The 11,343-nt window shown below is 40.1% G+C and overlaps 1 pseudogene; it reads left to right on the plus strand.

Annotated features, from left to right (window-relative positions):
- The window catches only part of LOC106489954 (macrophage mannose receptor 1-like), a 39,082-nt pseudogene extending 30,037 nt beyond the window's left edge, over window positions 1–9,045 (plus strand).
- Window positions 9,046–11,343: the final 2,298 nt, after the last annotated feature.

Raw genomic sequence — 11,343 nt, forward strand, 5'->3', positions numbered from 1 at the left:
ACAAACAGAAGTTCATACTTCATAGTGTTTACACGGACTTCAATGAGGAATACTACAAATTATAGCACATACTGGCAAACCTTAGGATAGGACTGAACTTTTGCTTCCTCGCTTGTACAAGAACAACTGCTGTTGGCTGTAGCAACACAAAGATTATGGACAGTCTGAGTTTCCTTTGAATTGGTGTTGTGTAATTTTGCTTTAATTTCTTTTCCAGATCATGTTCTGAACTTGATTCGTTTGCAACTTCTACTTCTTTTAGTTAAAAATGCATGTACCAACTGGCAATGTTACTAGTTCATGCTCTAACATTGTTGCTTGAGGAAAGTGTGGGGCCACTACACAAATATTTCATGAGCTTCAGATTATTCCACATAGTGTCAGAGTTAAAGACATTCAGAAATTTTCCGTTAGAATTATTATCTTGAGGAAAATATTAAATTGAGAATTTCCATAATAAGTAACAATTTAAAGGATATGTCATTTAAAATAAAATTGTTATTTGAACCTCTTGAGGGTTTTCTTCTTCTTCTTCTTCTATCTTTTACTATACCTTTCATTTATACAAAGTTGTCGGTTATAGAAAATACACTGGAACGAAAAAAAAAGTTCAGATTCTCAGATTTTCCTGAGACAGTCCAAGTTTGATTCAACTGGTAACACTGAAGAGTGTGGCCTTATATTTTACTGCTCATCTATGACTGAGGAGCGCTGTTCCTCATTGTCACTCTTGACATATTCACTGATAATTCTAGTAATGTGTGATGAAGATTATTTTAAGTACTTTTAAGAAAGGTGTTTTTTAAACTTAAATTTTATATCTGAAGAATTACAATCCCCACTGACAATAAAATCCATAATATCTCATTTCTTGTAGATGTAGCTCCTTATGTTTTTCCACAGGAGACTGGCAAATGTCCTGAATCTGATCACATCTCTTGGATTCATTTCCAAAGCCACTGCTATAACTTCAATGCCAATGAAATGAGCTGGGCTCAGTCTGTGACTGAATGTGTTCAATCAGGTAATTATTTTTATTATTCAAAGATAGGATTTCAATTTTGACCTAAGAATTCGCTTTTGAAAAGCTTTAAATACTAATGCTGCAAAATCTACACAGATTTAAAAAAAGAAATCAACATCTCATTTACTTTTCATCATTAATGCTGTTTGCTGTTTATTTATGTTGATACTAAGGTGATCAGTTTTCCTTGTTTTTTTCTTAATCAGCTGTGTTTTGTTCTTGTTCTGTTTTACATCTTAGTTCACAAAATTTCTACTTTTAGTGGGATTTTAGAATGGTTTGACTTGATCCCAGCCTTATGCACCTCTCCAGCCTTTTCAGTAGCTCTGTGTCAAGAACAGAAATAAATATCACAATAATAATCAATTATTTTTCACATGGGGTATGTGATATAATAGGGGGTTGCCTGTACTGCCTGAAAGTCCTCACTCTAACAGCAGGACTCCCTGCAAGGCAAAGGGAAGGCAAATGCCTCCCTCCTTTCTCGAGGTTCTGGTCCCACAGCCAAACCCACGAGCTCCTCCTTGGACCTCGTCCACCGACAGTGCTCAGCTGTGAGGTAGCTCATCAACGCTTTGCTAGGCAGCAAACAAAAAAGGAAAGCACTATACTGCTCCAAAGAAATTGGTCCTTTTGTTCCATATCTCATTAGTTCCTCTCAGCCCTCCCTCCAACACTTTCAGTTTGCCACTGTTGCCAGAAAAATTAATCCTTCCGTTTGAATCCCATGTTTGTTTGCTGCACAGTTTTACATGCCACACAATATCCTGTCAACTCCAAGAAGAAAAAATAATCATCAGTAAATTCTAATTATGAAAAATATTATGCAATCACTTGAAAATAATGTGCTGTTTGCTTGTTTTGATAGTTTTGAAATCATCATCTTCACTGTGCTGCAGTGAAAATCATGTGTCTTTCATTTGGGACATCACTTACAAGCTATGCTGTTCCCCTGACGTTGAGCATTTCTTTCTGGTCTCTAAATCCTTGCTTACTCTCTACCAGCAGAAAGAGGTTTTATTCTTAATCTTATCCTGTATCAAAGTCTTTAACTACCACTGATTTCTATGGCAGGAGATACTTCCATCATCTTTGGTTTGTTTTCTAATGTGTTATAGGTGGTACTTTGGCTTCCGTAGAAGATCTGGCTGAATCAAACTTTTTAGCATCATGCAGACTTATTCACAAGCAAGACAAGTGGTTTTTGGATAGGAATGTACAGAAATGTTAATGGTAATTATTTTAATTTCTATACATAATCATAAATAGCCTTCATTAAATTGATTGAAATATGATTAAGATATGTTTTTATTTTGGGGGAAAAGATTCAGGTACAGTAGCAATTATATAGAAAATTTTCTGAAGTAGTTAAAAACAAAAAATAGATACAAAGCATTTGATTTAAAAAATCTTGGAGGTTTAGGGTTTTATCCAATAAGTGTGAAAGGCTGTGGAAAATAAATTCTGCTTAGCTTCAGTTATGGGTCCTGGATATTACATGGGTCAACTGAAAAGGCTGCAACCTTCTGCCAGCATGGAGACAGGCTCAATGCAAATTTCTTATATTCTATATCTAGCTTAGTAACAAAGGTATGGAGAGGTGATAGGAATCGCTCTCAAGAGGCACAACACAGAACAGACCCATCCTTAAGAAAGTGGGACATCATGTGTAATTTTAGCTGTCCGTACTGGGGCAGTCATGGGGGCTCCTTTCTAAACTAGAACTTTCTAAACTAGAACTTGGAATTGCTGTTATCTATAATTTTGCACAGTTGCTTCTTGGCTGCAGTATAAGGAAGAATTCACAGAGGTCCATAGTCCAGGACAGGTACCATTCCTCCTCCCCTCTTTGTGGAGCCCTCACTGAGGACATCAGCAATTCCTGGCCTGTGGGAGAGCATTTTTCTATCGGGTCTGCTCTGTCACCTTGTGGGGACCCTTTCCTGTGTGCTCCGGCCTTCTCATGGCCCAGCAGCTCCCGCACAGGGCTGTGGGGATCCAGCTGGAGCCCATGGGATCACACCAGGCACTGTCATTCCTCTCTGCAAGGAGAAAACGAGGCTGTCTAGAAAAGGTTCTTTTGGAAAACATGCAAACAGAAGAAAACAAGCCTAGCCTTAGTCCACTAGCAGTCATAAAGGTTGTTTTTAGACTTCTTTTGATTCATTGATACATCAATATTTTTATTTTAGAAGCAAAAAGAAATAAGTTTTAATTTTAGCTAAGTGTGTGCTTAAGCTTTACAGTAAAAGCTGCTTGATTTTCAATGAGTGTTGCCAAAATAAGAATTTAGGAATTAAAAAAAATAGCCTAGCTTTATCTATTTTTCATTTTGAAGCACTAGTCCCCTAGACAAAAATATGGGAATATATAGATAAAAACTTAGTTATGAGTGTCAAAGCTATGACCATAATCTGTAAAAATAATATTATTTTTAATAAAAGATTCAAAGGAAATAAAATGTATTAGAAAATAACCACAGCCGGGTTTTTTTGAAGAAAGTAATATTGTTTTATTAGACTGAGTATAATAATAAAATTAGAGAAAAACTAATATTAGTGAACATTTTTGCTGAATTAAGTAATAGTCCTACTGCTAACATTTGCCACACCAGGGAAGCTGCTCTGGCAAGACAACACTGTGTTAGACTTTGTCAGCTGGTGTGAAGGACAACCTTCAGACGATCAGCTTAATTACTGCGTAGAACTGTCTGCATCCTCTGGGTACTGGAGTATCATTCCTTGCTCTTCCCAAAGGGGATTTATTTGTAAGAAACCAAAGAGTAAGTGACTTGTTTGATATTTGCTTTTGACATTTACGGTTCTATTTTAGTAGTAGCAACACAATATGGTCATTTCAAAAAGAGCCACATTTTATGTCACATAAAATGCTGTATTTACAAACTTTTCCTTATCACCTGTTTATAGGATTCAGACAAAAATAATATGTATATTTAGAATTATCCTTCTGGTCTGCCATAAGACCTGTTGTGTACTATCTGTACTGTTTGTGTTTTATTGCTTCCTAACTTCAGATATTCTTGCATTCTGTAATCTTTATTCAAATAATAACAAAGACTATCAGTATTTTCTGGAAAAATTTTAAATTCTCTTTTGATTTTGCTCCCCCCCAACATACACACACTTTTTTCTGCTAACATTCCTGTTCCCTTTTTATGGAACAAGGGCTGCCTCAATAATTTGCTTTTCTTCCTCTTGCTGTGCTATGATACATGCTGTTCCAGTGAGGGATGGATGAAGCAATTCCGTTTAAGTAATAACAGAACGGAAGCATGATCTAGAGCTTGTATAGTGACCTTTGAAAAACAGTAGAAGTGTTTTGGTTAACATTTATTTTTTTTAATATTGTGTTTCTGTGCAACTGAGCACCATCTGCTTTGGTCAGGAAGTAGAAATATCAGAATATCATGAGCCAAGTAGCCATGTGGTATTTTTGAGTTGAACTGTAATTCTGCAGAAAAGTATGATTTCCTGTCCTATTTCGCAACTCAAAGGTTCTGAATGTTTTGAGGTTCTCTTATGCTCTGTCCTTTCTCCTACCAGACCAAGCTGCTGGTGGGGAAAGCAGATGTTCACATATGTATTGGCATCAGAGCATTTTCTGAAAAACAAAATTCTCCTTTTAGGGCAATTCCTAATTTTATTTGGGTGGTTTTATTTGGCTAGAGCGATATACCTTACAGAAAGCTATTTTTTTGTTACCAGACGTTTCAGAAAGCACAAATTCAGCATCAACATATACTTTAGTCATCTGAGTTTGCAACTTCCCCCAGTGTGCAATGCCAAAGTGTGGAGTATATTTCCTGACGCCCAGCTCTCCAACAGAAAGGTTTTTCAGAGCGAGCAAGCAGTATGTTGCACTGAGTTCTGCATCCTTCCAAGGGACAATTTAAGAGGCGCATTAAGAGGCATGCTCATGAGCACGCCAGTGTTTCGTGCGTTGCAGTACTTCTGGCAGAGCAGCAGGCTCTTCATGGCTTCCTGCCACGCTGAAATGTGCACTCTGCCTCTCCATGTGGTTCCCACGGACCATACCGAAAATCTGTTCTTGCATTAGCGATGATCCAACTTGCACCCAGCTGCTGCCCAGTGCGCCGTGAAAAATCTTGCAGACGGCGCCCTCTTTACACAGCCAGCAAAACTGCATACAAAAGCTTGAGCTTAGATGCGAATGAATTACAATACATTAAAAATCTGCTGGATCTCAGAGGAACTGTGTGTAGTTGTCGGAGGACGCCGGAGTGGGAGGCGGGCCCGGAGTAACGATGGAGTCTCAATATGAGTATGGTCGTTCTCCCTTTATTAGAGTTTACACAAAGTATATATATGGATAAGCAATGAGCATGCGCTAACAATAGTTACATGATTGGCTACATTTTCTGTCCACGCGCATAAAGTGGATACATGATTGGTGCAAGGTTGCTGTCCACGCTCCGTCAACATTTATGGAACCTAGTTCCGTTTAGACTTGTTTACCAGTTTTGTGAATACCTTCTTTTGTAGTGCTCAAGGCTGCTGCAAGGCCGCTTTCAGGCTCGCTTGCCTTGGCCTAGATTCCTTCCTCTACCCTGAAGACGGGATTGCTCATCCCAATCAAAGCATGCCCTCTCTCGCTTAACCATTCCCCTAACCATTCCTCCATCATTTCCCCCTCTTGTTTTTGAGCAATCCAGGCGTGGTTCACTACCTTTAGCAGAGCGTTCTTAAAGCAGCTTAACACTACACATAAGCACAAACTGACAACTACAAGGATTAGTAAAATGCGTAAGCCTTCAGTAAGCAACCCTGTCAGCCATTGCGGTAAATTTCCAAACAGGTTAGTTAGCCATTCGTCGAATAGCCCATGGTTCTGACGGATCTTGCTTGTATGTTCCTTCAACCACTGCAATTGTTTGTGAATGGATTCACCATGATTGGACAAATTCATGCAACACATACCGTCAAAATCCTCACAACCATGGCCTTGAGCTAATAACAAAAAATCAATTGCAGCTCTATTTTGCAGAATAGCATGTCGCAGGCTATTTTGGTCCTCTAATAGGTTAAGGCGTTGCCTGCTGCTGCCCCAGGCACGAAGAGGGATAAAAATACTCTTTCGGTAGCACTGCATAGGGTAACCTTATCATCACACTTTGGTGAGAGCCTTATGGCTGCCCGCCTTCTGCGGATGGCAGCCCCGCACCCTGTTAGCTTGCTCCACCAATTTTTATTGGGCGCTAGTAGTGTCAATTTGCCAAGATAACATGGACCACCTATTACGTTTCTCGGAACTCCTTGCCAGGCCCTGTCTCCACATATCAAGAAGACATCTGGCGGCAGGGCCTCTGAGGTACCATTATTCCAGATTCCCTTTTCCCCTGACGCAGCCCTGAAGGCAGAAGTCTTGTTTTCGGAGTCTCTGGTATCATTGACGCTGCAGAAACCGTCTTCCGACGAGTGGTTGTAAATCTCTGTCTGGAGAGAGGTCCGTCCATTTCCCCCGTCCCGAGGAATCGCTAAAAGGCATACCGCTCATTACAGGCTTCCCGAAATAAAGGCACGTTTGAGTCCAATTTCCCGAAGCATTCCCAATTTTCATTGACCCTAACAGGTTTAATTCCTGTGGGTCCCATGGCAGTGTTTTTTGCAAGCCTGTAATGAGTGCGATACTGCAGTTAGCGGTCGACGGACTGTTGCTGCAGCTGCCCGTGCTGTACTCCTGAAAACTGGTTACAGTATAGCTGGGGACCCCTATTAGGCAGGTTCTAAAAGGTTGAGTAGCGGAAGCTAGGGACAAACAGAAGGCCTGTTGCCCTGTTTTGTTCGCCCAGGCAACCCACATATTTTGTCTGGGTTCAATCTTGTGAATAGTCATTACCACCGGGAACAGTATTCCCAGAGTCAGGATCTCCATCTTCTTGTCCACTAGATGGGTCATGGTGAGTTAAGACAGGCTTGACGTTCTTGCTGGGTACCCACACTGGACCACGATCTTCCACTATGGCTTCTTTAATAATATCACCCCAGCAAGACTCCCTTGGAAGTCCAGCGGAGGGGTTCATGAAGCAGGGAGGGACCTCCCTCTCCTTTTTCTCTTGCGCCTGCAGCTCCACTTTTTTCAGGCGTTCCGATAGCTCCTGTAGCACTCTTACGGTTTCCCCTGGTGACGGCGGTGCCCTCCTCTCGTCCGGTGCTCTATTTCCCGAAGGCTCGCAGGGCGAAAGCAGCGGGGGGTTCTCTGATGGAGTCTGATGTGAGCTGGTGGTTTCATTGCAGGGGGGGATAGGCGGCCGCTGAGGTGGCACAGGCAGCGGTAACGGTGGGTACAGGGGATTGTCGCTAGGCAGCGGCGGGGGGGGAGCACTAGGAGGGGGTCGGCCCTCCTTTCCGCCCGAGTCTATGAGGTCAGCGAGGGGCGTGGCCACCGCCCCCTCCCGAACCTCCTCCGGGTGCACTTCCGCGTTTGCCTCAGAGCTCGGACCGACCGGCTCTGGGGCAGCTTCCGCTTTCTGGGATACAGCGGGCAAAGGTGCCGGCGGCGTTTCCCCCTCAGAGTCCTCCCGCACCCTTTGCAGTACCTCCGCGACAGACCGGCATACCGGCACCGTTGGCCCTTTAATGGGGAGTGGTCCGCCGAAAAACCGCGACATCAAGCCTGACTTACTCGGGGGAGGGGGTCCGGTAACGGAGGCTCCGGGGCTCAGCATTTTCGCAGCCGCGGACGCCACCTCCCTCCATCATGTAGTAGAGTAACTGGAACTGGAAAATATCCTCAGCATTTGGTCATCTTGCCCCAACACCTAGGTGGTCTCTGCGCAGGAAATGCAGGCTGGCATGGGGAGCCAATAAGGGGGGCAAGATTTATTAGCAAGAGTAGCAAAGACAGTCCTTCTGTCACAATCAGAAACTTCTTGTGTTTGGAGATTACTTGCTTTTCAATAAAGGAGAAGGAAGAAGTCTTTAATATGCAAACCACCACAGTTTCATTGCAATGAATATCAGGTTAAGGTCAATTGCATCTTTTCATCTTGCTAATTTAGTAAATGTGTTTCCAGAAGTGATGAGGTAACCTTGATATGCAGCATCATATGTTTTGCTGACCATGTAACTGTAGGGATGAAAATGTGACCTTTTAAAATTGTAACTAGACATTTTTCATTATCTCTGACAGCTGTTTTTAAAGCAATTTCAGTTACTCCAGCAAATGTGGAAGGTAGGCACTTCTCTTCCTTCCTGTATTTTAAAAGAGACAAGAAAATAAATATTGGGGTTTTTATTAATTGATATTTATAATTTAATTGATTTTTATATATTTATTTATATTCACTTAATTTATTTAGTTGCCATTGAGTTCAGTCCCAGCATGATTTAGCAGTATCTATGAGATAATTATGGCATCTCAGGATGGCAGCCCATAACTAAATGCATTGGTAAACTCATCATTGCTCATCTTTGCTCTTTCTTTCACACACTAAGGTCTGTGATGGGACTGACAGAGAGATTCTAAGATAGATTTTTAAGAGAACTCTCACTCTGAAAAAGTATATGAGAATATCTACATTTTAATGATATCTTCTTTGCCCATAGTCCTACCCTTGCCCCAGTGGAACCATGGAAGAAGGCAGGAGGATGCTGAGGTTATACTCTGTTGTCTTCATAAATGGTTCCAGAGTCATACCAATGTAAATGGGGGGGAAATTAGACAATTTTCAGTAGTCTTCATATTTATTTATGGCTGTAGTGGACTCACTTTTAACTGCTTTGTATTTATTTACAGATGCCAAAAAGGACAAACCACATGGTCACAGCATGATTTGGATGCTACTTACTCTGGTCCTGCTTATTTTAGTAGGAATGGCCTTCATGGTTTATTTCTTATTCAAGAGCAAAAAACAAAGCAAAACTCAGAGAGAGGTGAGGCAGTGCAGCACACTGCTAGAATACAGCAATGCTCTAAGTGCAATGGGCGATGAAAGTGATTCTACCAAAGACAAAGAAAAAAATGAACACAGTGTTGTCTAATGTGGTAACACAGCTAACCTATATATTTATGCTTGAAAAAAACCTAACTAGAACAAACGAAATCTTAGTAAAAGCTACATGCACATAACACATATCGTACACACTAAAAGTAAATATTCTTCATTTGATAGGAGCTGAGTAATATTGCTCTGTGCTGATAAAGAAATATTCAAAGGACTAAGACTCAGAGTACTGTACTGGGCTAATTAACCAAGCAAGACAAATAGAAGAACTAGTGAGAGTTTAAACTTAAAATATACAGATTAATGCTCTAGTGTACCCACTTTTTAGACATTTGTGCTACCATCACATATGGAAACAAGTACAGATATATAGTGAACACTCTGCAAAGCACTCAGCCCAAAAACTGCACTTTCAGAATATATCTCACCACAACATGAAGAGTCTAAACTGTTACTTCAGTCAAATGGTGTTTAGAGTATCTAGTGATTTACACAAATTGTTTTTCCTCATTATTGTCCCTGTGTTACAATCTTTCTTGCTCAAACTTTGAATATATAATATGCAAAATATACATCATTTTAAAGATAATATTACGTGTCAGTTGAAAAAGCTTCCTTGCCATAATATCATAGCTATAAGTAAAATGTAAATACTTGTACTTCATTCATGGCTTCAACTTGAATTTTGCAACATAAGTAAATCTTTGGAAATCACTCAGTCGTATTCTATGACTTTGACTATTTTGTATCAATTATATGAAAACATATCAATAAAATCTATATATTATACAATACTTCAGTACTGATGAATTAGCATGCAGAAATGTTATACAGTCTGGTGATCACATGAGTCATTTACCTTAAAAGAGAGGCTAACAGGAGGAAACATGAAGATGGCATATGTCTAAAAAGAAACATAAGTAAGCTATAAAATAAAGCGGGTGCCAAATAAAGCTGGAAGAATCCACTCCTGTTCTTACTTCACTTGGTTGTTCATTTCTGGATGCCTCCGCCCCATCCTCCAGCTCTCTGATAACTGGACCAACAACAGCATCCTGTATCAATGCTGCAATGGAGACGGCATGCGCCAGTGAGGCAGTGGGGTGAACCAAAGCATCTAGTTATGTGCTGCTTTACAGGTTTACTGGATTGATTCGGCTTTCTATATGTTCAGTGTTGTCTATGCCAGACTGAAAAGAGAAAAAATCTCAAGGACCCATGGGAAAAACAGACCCTAAAAAGTGCATAGGAACTGCATAGGAGAGGAGAGGGGAAGAAGAGATTCACATACTGTTGGATTGCTGGCTTGTAGATATTACATTCAAAAAAAAAATTGCATAGGATAAGGAAGGAAGGGTCTTCTGTTCTTGAGCAGTTTTTGCTCACAGTCCCCTTGATCCTATGCCTTTTATTTTTTCTTCATGTGTGTTACAACTCATATCTGTGTTTGTCTTCTTGTAAATGCTGACACTGAACTGGGTCCAGTGCTGTTTGATGGCTAAAGACAGAGCCAAGGCAAATGAAAGGTGCAAACAGATGATGAAGAAAATGTATCTTACATATAACAAACAATATAATTATTTATAATTTTCATAGTTTATATAATTATTTTCAGCAGATGATGAAGGACAAATAGAGAGACTTCCATTGCCTATTGGATTCTGGAATCAAGCCTAATTTTGTTTAGCTCAGGGTGGGGACTGGAGCAGGGATGTAAGAATATTTTTAATTGGTAACATAGCTCTGAAGACCCAATACTCTATAAATAGCTTTCTTGTCTCAGATCAAATGATGTTTCACCCTTGCAGAATATCTTGTGAGATATGGTTTCATAATGAAGGTATGAAAAATCAGCAAAAATTCTCAAGGCAAATTCTGCTGAATTGTTTCCCCCTTTTCCTTCAAAACAAATAAGGATTTTTGAAACATTATAGCTGAAGCTGATTTCCGCTAATAAAGGGCTGCAGATCATTTGTAACGTGTGAACATATTCCTCTTTGCTTTTCCTATATGTGGTGCAAAAGAAGATTTCTTTAAATATGAGAATTTATTCATTTATTACTTCATGGATTAAATAGTTTTGAAGGGCAGTTTTTCAATATGCTTTGTTGTTGAAATCATCTGTAACAGAAAGATCTATTTTTAACCACTGGATGACTATTTTGTATTGGTTCTCCTGAGATAAAATTACATGAAATTTTGGCACACTAGTTTTAACAGTTGATAAACTAGAAGTCAGGTGCATATATAGTGCCCAGCTTGTCAAGTTTCCATGTAAGATTAAATTGTCCTTGCTTTGTTAATTTTTCACCTTGCTATAGCTGATTCTACTTGG

Source organism: Apteryx mantelli, chromosome 2 (genome assembly GCF_036417845.1).
Source record: "Apteryx mantelli isolate bAptMan1 chromosome 2, bAptMan1.hap1, whole genome shotgun sequence".
Taxonomy (NCBI): Eukaryota; Metazoa; Chordata; class Aves; order Apterygiformes; family Apterygidae; genus Apteryx; species Apteryx mantelli.